Source organism: Macaca fascicularis, chromosome 2, assembly GCF_037993035.2.
Source record: "Macaca fascicularis isolate 582-1 chromosome 2, T2T-MFA8v1.1".
Classification (NCBI taxonomy): domain Eukaryota; kingdom Metazoa; phylum Chordata; class Mammalia; order Primates; family Cercopithecidae; genus Macaca; species Macaca fascicularis.
The window spans coordinates 132,033,840-132,046,365 of NC_088376.1; the positions used below are offsets into that span (position 1 = coordinate 132,033,840).

Here is a 12,526-nt window from a genome sequence, read left to right on the forward strand (position 1 = left end):
TGAACACATAGGCAGTTAGGGAGCTCTCAAAGAATGTGAAGGACAAGTAGATAGAAAAAAAAAAAAAAACATGCAGAACAACAGTAAAAAGTTATTTTAAAATAAAACTGATAGATAGGCCAGGGATGACAGCTCATGCCTGTAATCCCAGTACTTTGGGAGGCTGAGGTGGGGGGAATCACTTGAGGTCAGGAGTTCTAGACGACGCTGGCCAACAGCTGAACTCAGCTCTACTAAAAAAAAGAAAAAATACCAAAAATTAGCTGGGCGTGGTGGTGTGTGCCTGTAGTCCCAGCTACTCAGGAGGCTGAGGCAAGAGAATCGCTCGAACCCGGAAGACCGAGGCTGCAGTGAGCCAAGACTGCTCCACTGCACCCCAGCCTGGGTGAAAGAGTGAGACTCCATCTCAAAAAAAAGATACATTCTCCAACACTGATGAGTCTTGAAAACATTTTGCTCAATGAAATAAACCAATCACAAAAGACTACATATTGTGTGATTTCATTTCTATGAAATGTCCAGAATAAGCAAATCTACAGAGAGAGGAAAGACACTAATAGCCAGGGGATGGGGAAAGGAGAAATGGAGAGTGATTGCTTATTATGGTTTCTTAATATACATAGGGTTTCTTTTTGGGGTGAAGACAATTTTCTAAAATTAAGTAGGGATGATGGCTGCACAACTCTGTCAATATATTGAAGCCACTGAACTGTACACTTTAAAGGGGGTGAATTTTATGGCACATGAATTATATCTCAATAAAGCTGTTTTTTTTCTTTTCTTTTTTTTTTAAAAAGGCAGAGACAGAATTAAAGAGTTAGAATAAAAGAACCAAGAGCCTGAGATGGACAGAGGATTCCATCATTAGAAGAAGTTTTTTCCTCACTGGTTCAAGTTGGCTAATGAGGTTTCCAGACAACTTTGATGTGACTAATTGGAAATTTTTTCAAAAGCAAGTTAAAATCAACATTGGGCTTGTGCCAGCCAGATTCAGCAAATATTGTCCAGGCACCTACTATGTACTAGCCGCCTAAAATATAAAGAGATTGTGGCCCTTTTGGAGTGACAAGCTTTTAACTAAAAAGTAAAATATTTTCGACTGGGCACAGTGGCTCATACCTGTAATCCCAGCACTTTGGGAGGCCAAGGTGGGAGGATCAGTCAAGCCCAGGAGTTTGAGACCAGCCTGGGGAATATAATGAGATCCCGTCTCTAGAAAAAAATTTAAAATTATGCATAGAGGGAGAATCACTCAAGTCCAGGAGGTCAAGGCTGCAGTGAGCTGTGATCATGCCAGTGAGCTCCAGCCTGTACAACAGAGTGAGAATCTGTCTCAGAAAAAAAAAAAAAAAAAGACTAGAATATTTTTTGAAAGAAAGGAAGTACACATACTAAGAATGAGTTTTTCAAGTGATAAAATTATGAGTATTTTCTTTTTTCCAGTAGTCTACAATATAATGACTTTTGTATTATAAAGAAATGGAAATACATTTTTAAAGGAAAAAGTATTACTGTGTGATCTAATAAATGCTCTATGAAAGCACACAGGAAGGAGAAAGAAGTTGGGCCTGAGGAAGGAAGGTCAGAGAAAGCCTGACAGGCAATTATTTGACATTAACCCCAAGAGATGGGAATCACAGGCTTGAAAAGGACTGAGGATGTTCCTCCGCCCTTCAAGCCCCCACCGCGGCCCCAGCCCCTCTCCGGGGAACTAAGAGGCTGCATGCTCAGGTCCAGGGAAATGTCCCCCCTTCTCTGTGGCCTCCACCCATGATCAGCGCCTCCCTTTTGCTTCAGTAAGGGCAGGAAGACTGGTAACAAATAAAAAGTCATTAGGAAGGAATTCACTTCTGGGTTTGGCCCAGTGGGTACCACTTCAGACTCTTATTGTTGCCAAAGCACATAATATGGCAAGACAATTGCTCTATCACTGCAGAAGTTAGTGTTGGGGGCGTTACTATTAATGCCCACACAGCATGTGGCCAACAGATAGAGAAAAGCCTCTATCAGTTCAGTTACTCTGAGGAGAGAGGGTCGCCTTTCCAAAGCTGATGCAGAGTTCATTTTTCACTGTGAGCTATGTTCATCACGGCAGTTCTGATCCCATCCTCCTTTGCAGTTCTTGTAGTTATCCCAGCCTTCTCTGATGGAACGAAAGAAGATGGTAAAAACTACACTGGCTCAAACCCATGGGCCACCCCCTCATACATTCTAAGTATGTCACAGTGAGGAAGACTAGTATGATAAAATAGCACAGGTTTTGGAGTTAGGCATCGGGATTTGAACCCTGGCTCAATTGACTCAGCAGCTAATTGGCTTTGGGAAAGTTATTCCACCTCTCTGGTGCTTCCTGTCTTCCTCTATAAAGTGGGAATAGTATTCAAACTTCCCTCATAGGGTAGTTGAAAAATATACATACAGGCCGGGCGCGGTGGCTCAAGCCTGTAATCCCAGCACTTTGGGAGGCCGAGACGGGCGGATCACGAGGTCAGGAGATCGAGACCATCCTGGCTAACACGGTGAAACCCCGTCTCTACTAAAAAATACAAAAAAACTAGCCGGGTGAGGTGGCGGGCGCCTGTAGTCCCAGCTACTCAGGAGGCTGAGGCAGGAGAATGGCGTGAACCCGGGAGGCGGAGCTTGCAGTGAGCTGAGATCCGGCCACAGCACTCCAGCCTGGGTGACAGAGCGAGACTCCGTCTCAAAAAAAAAAAAAAAAAAAAAATATACATACAATCACCTGGCACCAGAGGTACTGAACAAATTTGAAGTCACTTTTATCAGTTTTGGTTTTTTTTTGTTGTTGTTCTTTTGTGTGTGTGTGTGTGAGAGAGAGAGACAGAGACAGAGAGAGAGAAATGGAGTCTCGCTCTGTCACCAGGCTGAAGTATAGTGGCACAATCTTGGCTCACTGCAACCTCCACCTCCTGGGCTCAAGCAGTTTTCCTGCCTCAGCCTCTCGAGTAGTTGGGACTATAGTTGCGTGCCACCACACCCAGCTAATTTTTGTATTTTTAGTAGAGATGGGTTTTCACCATGTTGGCCAGGATGGTCTCGATCTCTTGACCTCATGATCCATCCGCCTCAACCTCCCAAAGTGCTGGGATTACAGGTGTGAGCCATTGTGCCTGGCCTTATTAGCTTTTCTAATGAGAGACTTCCTATAGCAATGTCTATAAAAGTTTAACAACATTACCTATGAATTCTATCACTTTTCTTCCTTAATTTAGCTAATGAATATACATTTGTGTACATATAAATATATACAACATACATATATATATTAGTCCATTCTCACACTGCTATAAAGAACTACCTGAGACTGGGTAATTCATAAAGAAAAGGGGTTTAATTAACTCACAGTTTTGTAAGCTGTACAGGAAGCGTGGCTGGAAGACCTCAGGAAACTTAAAATCATAGTGGAAGATGAAGGGGAAGCCAGTACTTCTTACCATGGCAGAGGAGGAAAGGGAGAGTGTGCAAAAGGGAGGTGCTATACACTTGTAAACAACCAGATCTAGTGAGAACTCACTCACTATCATGAGGACAGCAAGGGGTAAATCTGCCCTCATGATTTAGACACCTTCCATCAGGTCCCTCCCCCAACGTTGGGAATTACAACAGAACATGAGATTCGGGTGAGGACATAGAGCCAAACCATATCAATATACATATCTATATCTATATGTTATCTCATTTATTAGAATTGTCTTGGTTGCAAATAACAGAAATTCAATGTTACTGGTTTAGAGACTCTCCCTAAAATAAGAGAATATTTATTGATTCACATATATGAAAACTCAGGACAGGTTAGTTTCAAGCACAGCCACATCCTGTTACCCAAATAATACCATCATAAACTGGTCTCTCTTCAGGTTTTAATCTTTGTTTTTCTGTGTGGTTAAAATGAGTTAACATACATAACATGCTTAGAATAGTGCTTAGCTCATAATAAGCACTATATAAATATTTGCTACTATTATTTCATTTAATCCTCCCCACCATCCTATGAAGCATGTACTGTTATTATTCTATTTTTACAGATACAGAAACTGAGGTGGTATAGCTATTCAATAATGGAGCTGGGTCAGGCAGCCTGATTCAGAAGGCTTTTCTTGATCAATTCTCCAACCGTCTCCTCATTGGGCTAGAAAGGAAGGTTGAGCCTTGATTGGAAAGGGCTAGGAAACACAACCCCTAAAGGACAGATTCTTTAAAAAGAAAGCATTTGAGCAAGAAAGCCTGGGCCCTTTGCTCCCGGAAGGGTACCATCCTCTCAAATCTTTTTCTTTTTTTTTTTGTCGCCCAGGCTGGAGTGCAGTGGCCGGATCTCAGCTCACTGCAAGCTCCGCCTCCCGGGTTCACGCCATTCTCCTGCCGCAGCCTCCCGAGTAGCTGGGACTACAGGCGCCCGCTGCCTCGCCCGGCTAGTTTTTTGTATTTTTTAGTAGAGACGGGGTTTCACCGGGTTAGCCAGGATGGTCTCGATCTCCTGACCTCGTGATCCGCCCGTCTCGGCCTCCCAAAGTGCTGGGATTACAGGCTTGAGCCACCGCGCCCGGCCTCAAATCTTTTTCTTTTTGAAAGTGAAAATAAGTTTCTACTTTTTTATAATTCATGCATGAATCCTATTAATCCTTCACAAAGGCAATTTTACCCCCTCAAAAATTCCAGAGACAGGGCCAGGCACAGTGGCTCACATCTGTAATCCTTTGGGAGGCCGAGGCGGGTGGATCACCTGAGGTCAAGAGTTCCAGACCAGCCTGGCCAACATGGTGAAACCTCATCTCTACGAAAAATACAAAAAAAAAAAAAAAAAAAAAAAAAAAAAAAAAAATTACAGGTGGCAGGCACCTGTAATCCAAGCTACTCAGGAGGCTGAGGCAGTAGAATCGCTTCAACCCAGGAGGCAGAGGTTGTAGTGAGCTGAGATCGTGCCATTGCACTCCAGCCTGGGTGACAGAGCAAAAACTCCGTCTCAAGAAAAAAAAAAAAGAGACAGGAAGTAATTAGAATATGGGTCCTTGAATTGGTTATTCTTTTTTTTTTTTTTTTTTTTTTTTTTGAGACGGAGTCTCACTCTGTCGCCCAGGCTGGAGTGCAGTGGCCGGATCTCGGCTCACTGCAAGCTCCGCCTCCCCGGTTTGCGCCATTCTCCGGCCTCAGCCTCCCGAGTAGCTGGGACTACAGGCGCCCGCCACCTCGCCCGGCTAGTTTTTTGTATTTTTTAGTAGAGAGGGGGTTTCACGGTGTTAGCCAGGATGGTCTCGATCTCCTGACCTCGTGATCCACCCGTCTCGGCCTCCCAAAGTGCTGGGATTACAGGCTTGAGCCACCGCGCCTGGCCGAATTGGTTATTCTTTGTTGACAACTCCATCTCCCAACTCTAATCTATCTTCTGCTCTTGCCTGTACTTCTGCTTGGCTCTGTGTCCTCTGGAGCTGATGGATTGAACCTCTAGATTCCCTTACCCCTGGTTTCTAATTGGGTTTGGCCAATGAGGTGTCTTCTTTTGTGGCTTCAGGCCCACAGGTGGTGATAGCTTCCCATGATTTCTAACCCCTGAGGGCTTCGCCGCCTCTTCCTGGTTTTCTTCACTCAAGTCATACCTTTGCAAAGAGCCCCTTTGCATCATTCTCTTCCACTAAAATCTTGGAGTTTGCCCCAGTTTCCAGGCCTACGTCATGGTTGTTGTGGGCCCTTGGCACTCCTACTTACATGACCTCCTTCCTCTATAAAAAAAACTATTGAAAATAAAAAATTTAAAAAAGAACTTTTTAAAGCCATTGAAAATTATATTTTATGATTGTGTTGATATAAAGGCATGTCATCCAGACTGGATTATAATCATTTTTTTTTTCCAATTTCAAAAGAAATTAAAATACTCCATGGGCCCTAGTCACTGTGCCTACTGTGCCTAATGGAGAAGTTGGACCAGTTATTTTCTACGGAGGCCACTCTAATGGATGCATCCTCTTCTACCCATAGGCCTAACTAACAGAAAATGAACAGGAGCTCCCTGGAAGGTGGGCTACTATCAAGTTAAAATCATGATCCTTGGATCAAATTTCCCAAACAGCCTGTTTCCATTACAGTGAGCTCAGCATCCTTGTCCCTAAGTATATCCTATTTCCAAGTCACAGCTATGATGACAAGATAACAGAAAAAAATGGTGTATCTACTGTTGAATTAATGCCTAATTCATTTACTACTCACCACATTCCAGTGACAGGAGGCACAACAATCACATAGTTCATTAATCATTCTCCATTTCCTCTATGTTAATCTATCACTCTATACCTGGGAAGGAGAGAACATTTTCCTTATGTTCTCTGCTCAGAAAGATCCTTTAAAAAAAAAAAAATCACATTTTTCCTCCCAGTTGGAATTTGTTTTGTTTTCAAACGAGATCTGAGAAGTTTTTGAATGATGAATACTGCCTTTAATTGGCAATTTGTTAAGTATCGATGATACTGGTTATATTTAAGATTCTATTTATTCACCCGGCCCTCAGTCTGTGGCCGTCTCATAGACCAGGCAGAAAATAATAGAAAATATAAAATTACACTGGGAAGAAGACAAAGCTAGACAGCAGAAGTACTTTTAAATCTAAAACCAGCAGTTATTGATTTTCTGTTGGAGGTAAACACCTCATACTCTACCCAAATGTGGGACTGATGCTACTTCAGATTCTTTCTTTGTCTTTTTAAAAACTTCATTTCTAATTGCAAGTTAATGCTGAATTTAAATCTCTAAGCTCCTGGATTTTTCTGCACTTCTTCCCAGTTGGTTCTCTGATTGACTGGAGGAATGAGGAGGTTCTGCAAAGGACAAGGGAAGCTGAGAGTTTGCCCCTCAGCACCCTAAATATCAACCATAAAACTAATGAACTGTGGCAACTGAATTGTCTAAGTTCATTCCAAATTATGTCTTGGTAAAGTTCATCTTTGTTTTCAATTATCATCCTGGAATCATAAATGTCGAATCCAGGGTGCAGCTTCTCAGCTCTTTGAGTCTTGTTTGCATTCTTCTTACTGTTAAGCCTATGCAGTGGGTATGTTGTGGCCCACTGCACTGGATACCCAGGGCAATGGGTACAAGTCCTCTTCTTAAAAATGTCAACCTCTTTTTAAAGGAACAAATCTGAAAGAGTCTCTGAAAAAAATTGCCGTGATTCAATGAATCTGCATTTTTGACATGTCGCTAAGGATCGTGTTTTTAGTATATCCTCTTTAACTATTCATAACGCAGTTACAAATCTTATTTTAAATCTTTTTCTTCATTCTCTTATGACTACATAACATTTACCCTGACAAGTTTATAAAGAATATTGAGGTTGATACTTGCTGGTCTTAGTAGAAATTAATCAAAATCCATCTGTTCCCTTCTCAGCCTGGACATTTTCATTACAACTAAACCAGGGATTATAGGATTCTTATATCTTCTTTTTTTCCCTACACAGTTCAGTTGATTTAGAAACAATGATTAAAGCTGCTTACTTTAAGGAAGATTGTTTCCAATCTTCCCTTCTTGTAAGGCAGAGAAAGATGAAAGCGTCTTGATCCTGAAATATTTATATCTAAGACTGGAAATCTGTATCAGAGGCATGATGAATGATTGCAACCAAAGACTTTTTTATTTTAAAGTCATATTTCTTATCTTTACACTTTCACTTTCCTTACAAGTTTGAGGAAATAAACGCCAAATTCATTCACTGCCCCCCACCTCAAGTAGATAGATTTTCTACCTTTATTTAATTCTAAGTCCAGTGTGACATAATAAAGAGACATGCAGAGAAAGATTACCTTTCTGACACTATTTATAGGGATAAATATCAGTTATCCTTATGTGGCCTTAGAATGACTGCTTTCAAAGGAATTGAGAACACAAATTAGAGGGAATGAATGTAAGCCTCCCACAAGGGGATACCTTGATCTGGGATTGAAGAAATCTTAAGAATTAGAAGTGATTACTAGAGAGTAATTCTAGGTTTACCCAGCCTCAGACAGGTGCTCTAATTAACTATTCTCATTCTTCTTTTTTTCTATCTAGTTTTCATGCTTTTTTCCCTGTCATGCCCTTATAATTGACGTAAAATGCTTGGATGAGCATTGACAAATGTATACACCCATGCAACCATCACCCTGAATGTTCAGGATCTGGAACATTCCGTACTCAATTTTGGGGGAGCTGTTTTTAAAAATGAGTATTATTATAGTCCTCTGCTAGTAGGAACGAACTCCTCTTTAAATGCCAGATAAAAAGTAAAATAAAACCGAAGGACTGTGAGTTGGTCCCCTACGGAGCCAAATGCTGTTTGAAACCAGTCCGTGTCGAGGGCCTTTTAACAGCATAACAAAAAGAGGAACTGATCTTGACCAGCAGGCAGAGGGGTTGGCGTCATGGTCCAAACATCAGATTAGAAACACAATGATTCCCTGGGACTGGACGCTAAATCCTGGCAGACAACGTAGCCTTTCATCTTCTAAAATGGATAAATTGAATGAAGCAAGGCCAATTCTGGGCCAAGTTGTTGGATGAGATTTTTTTTTTTTAAGTTCCTAACTGTTCTACATAGACATTAAAATGTCCATTACAGCAGACCTAGAAATCGTCCTTCTGTCCTTGACATTTCCTCCTTCCTCACTGGTTCCTTTGTAACAGGAAGCCAGCTATTTGCCTTAGGTCCCAGCCCTCTGTTCACTGCACCTCAAGGGTGCTTCCTTTTATGGCAGGATCCCCCTAGATAAAAGGAAAATTATGAACACTCATCCTTAGAAATTTGGAAAGGAATATATATACAGCCTGAGGAGTGCAAAAGGCTCTGCGCTTCATTCAGCTATCGCTGCTCAGGGACTGTAAGTACAAAAATAAAGATGAACTGGCTGGAAAGTATAATAAAGGGAGCTGAATTACAGGGAGTTGTTTTTGTTTTTTAACAAGAGTTCTGTACTGGCAAGTTTTATTGTCACCATATTGTGATACCACAGTGGACTGAAGGATCTCTGAAGCCAGGCTATTTGGGTTTAAGTCCTGACCCTGTCACACATCCGATACATGACCTGGAACATATTATTTTTTTTTCTGTGCTTTCATGTTTCACTTCTGTAATGTGGACAGTAATAATACCTAGCTCAAGGGTCAACAAACTTTTTCTGTAAAAGGCCAGACATGAAATACTTTAGGCTTTGCAGGCCATGGGCTCAGTAGCAACTGCTCAGCTCCGTCTCGTAGCATGAAGCAGCCACAGGCAATATGTAAGCCAATGGGTGTGGACATGTCCCAATCAAACTTGCTGAATAGACTCTGATATTTGAATCTCATATCATATTCACTTGTCAAGAAATATCCTTGTTTTGATTTTTTTTCAACTACTTAAAAATGTAAACAATATTCTTAGCTCACAGGCTGTACAAAAACAAGGAGTAGCCACATTTGGCCATCGGGCCATAACAAGTTGGTCGACTCCTGATGTAGTCTGCAAGTTTGAGTATAACACATGTAAGGCTCTTAGATAAGTGCCTGATACAACATAAGCACTACTTCCATGTTGTTATTTATTATTATCATCTAGTGGACCATGATGAATGCTACACTCTCCAGAGATCTGGTATCAGTATTATTTCCCAGAAAGTCAACCTTATGGCTTCTAGTTTTGAGAAAAAGAGATGGAGGTCCTAAGAGAGAAACTGATCTTAGTGTCTTCCTTCAATATCTAAGAAAGATACAGTGAACACTCTCCCCAGATATGGATCCAACATACAGAGTGTGCCATTGTATAGATCTCATCATTTGGGGAATGATTTTTTAAAGCCATTGCTGTCCATTTTTGCACATTAAATCCCACAAAGAGATTTATTTACAACATTAAATCATTTCTTTGTGCTGCCTGGCTACATTTTTAACTATTAAAATATTCATCACACACTCTAAGAACCTAATGCCAAGTGTTTTATGACCTTTTAAAGGATGGCTTCTTTAAAAAATCACCTTCAAATGTGGATGTCAGTTTCCAAGTTGGGGCTAAGGAAGAGCAGTCTATTGTCAAATATCAAGGGGATAAACAAGAGATCATTGCCCATAAAAATACCACTGGAGGCCGGGCGCGGTGGCTCAAGCCTGTAATCCCAGCACTTTGGGAGGCCGAGACGGGTGGATCACGAGGTCAGGAGATCGAGACCATCCTGGCTAACACAGTGAAACCCCGTCTCTACTAAAAAATACAAAAAACTAGCCGGGTGAGTTGGCGGGCGCCTGTAGTCCCAGCTACTCGGGAGGCTGAGGCAGGAGAATGGCGTAAACCCGGGAGGCGGAGCTTGTAGTGAGCTGAGATCCGGCCACTGCACTCCAGCCCGGGTGACAGAGCGAGACTCGGTCTCATAAAAAAAAAAAAAAAAAAAAAAAAAATACCACTGGAGATGGGCTGATCAAACAGAAATGTACATAATGTGTAAAGCTGTGGATTAGGGAGGTAGGGATGGGAAGTGAGGAGGAGTTTGGGGCAAAATTTGTTTGCTCTTTAGAATGAGAAACACGCTCGACTGTCCACAGCAATGGTTCTCAATAGATGGCAATTTGGGGCCCTAGGAGACATTTGTCAATGTCTGTAGACGTTTTTGATTGTCAGGGGTTACTGTTGGCATCTAGTGGGTAGAGGTCAGAGATGCTGCTAAATATCTTGCAATGCACAGCACATCCTCCACAAGAGGGAATTATCTGGCCCAAAATTGTCAATAGTGCCAAAGTAGAACAATCTTACAGACTCAGGAACTACCGTGGCTGACCCCCACCTCACACCTGACTTTATGTTGCTGTTATTTCAAATTGGCTATTACAGGCATGTGTCAGACAACTAAAGATCAACACTAGAAAGCATCCCTCCCTATGTCCCTCTGAAGGATCGCAATTCAATTTGAACTCTCCATCCACTCACTTTTTCAAAGGCATCGTGATGGATAAATTGCAAGATTGGTGTTCATTTAAACTACACAAATTAATTCAATTACCCTGAAGAAAACTGGTACCAGATCACCAGATTGCTGAGCAACTGATGCTAATTTTGTAATTCAATTTACTAATGAGGTAATGTGACAAATGTTTAAAAGCTAGTCATCTGTAGCTAGAACCAAGTCATCCAAGGAAGTTCGTACCTGCTCTGTATTGGGATACAAATCTCCTTGATCTTGACCAAAATGAATCTGTTCAATTTCCTTAAGTAAATAAAGCTCTTTAGACCAACACAAGGTGAAAATGAACTCCCATCCTTTTGCAAAGAATCAAAATACTAAATAAGCAGAAAAAACGAATGAAAAGCTTCTGAATCAACTTATGGAGAGTTGAAATAATTCTGATTAATCTTAACGTAACTTAAAATTATAAGTACGCTAATTAACATTGTATATTTAACACTGTTTTAAAACTTCGTCAGTTTAAAACTTTCATTTTACAATGAAATTCTATTTATTCTATTTAAATTAAACTTAAATATTTAAATTTAACTTAAAAATGTAGAGTGTTTTACAATTCTATTTAAATTCATATATATTTGTAGAGTGCTTTATAATTTATGAAGTACATTCACATATATTATCTCACTTGAGCCCTAAAATAATTCTGAGAAGCAGGGATGACAGGTATTATTATCCTTGATTTACAGATGGAAACACAGGTTTGAATACATCATATAGGTCCTTTTGGCATAACAGAGGACTCTACTGATGCTATAATGTTTTACAAAATTGGATTACGAGGGAATATGGTACAAACAACTGTTTCTCTTCACTATTGCTGAGTAAACAACCCAACACTCAGTGACTTAAAACAACAAACATTTTGTTGTATTTCACAACTTAGTGGGGCATGAATTCAGGCAGAGCTCCGATGAGCAATTCTTGTGCTCCATATGGCAACTGTTGACTGGGACCACAGGAATTGCTCTGTAGTGTTCAGCTGGTAGCTGGTTTGGAGGGTCAAGACAGGTTTACTTACACTTCTGGTGCCCTGGAGAGATAGCTGCAAGGCTAGGCTCAGCTGGGTCTCTCTCTCTACATGGGTCCAAGGACCACATAGTCTCTCCAGCAGGGTAGTAGTCAGATTTCTCAGTGGTGGCTCGGGCTCCAACAGCAAATACTCCAAACAACAGGAATGGGAAGCTGCCAGTCTTCTGATACTGGCCCAGGGTCACTTCTGCCATACTGAATTGGTGAAAGCATCTGTGGAGCCCTCCAAGAATTAAGAGGTGGGAAGGCAAGAAATACACTCCACCTATAGATGGAAAGAATGTCCAGAAATTTATGGTTATCTTTAATCTGCCACTTGACCTTAAGAATCTCTTCCAACTCAAATATCGAATGATATTCTTCCCTGATGATGCTGATTTCTTCCCTGACCTTGGGAGTGATTCTTCTCAAAAAAAAAAAAACTTATACCAGGGGAAACTCCAAACCAGAGAGTCTGATGTAAGCAGTGCTCAGCAACTGTGTGTTCACCTGTATTCTTTGTTGATTTACTGCTCTCTATGATCCTA

At 41.1% G+C, this 12,526-nt stretch overlaps 1 protein-coding gene across 2 annotated transcripts in view; it reads right to left on the reverse strand.

Annotated features, from left to right (window-relative positions):
• Nucleotides 1-12,264, reverse strand: part of TAFA4 (TAFA chemokine like family member 4) — a 229,754-nt gene extending 217,490 nt beyond the window's left edge. Inside the window, exon 1 of one of the 2 annotated variants that reach the window (XM_074032658.1) lies at nt 11,989-12,264. The gene's annotated coding sequence lies outside the window, so the exon portion shown is untranslated. The remainder of the gene's footprint in view (nt 1-11,988) is intronic. The other variant, XM_065538875.2, reaches the window with a different exon arrangement.
• Nucleotides 12,265-12,526: the final 262 nt, after the last annotated feature.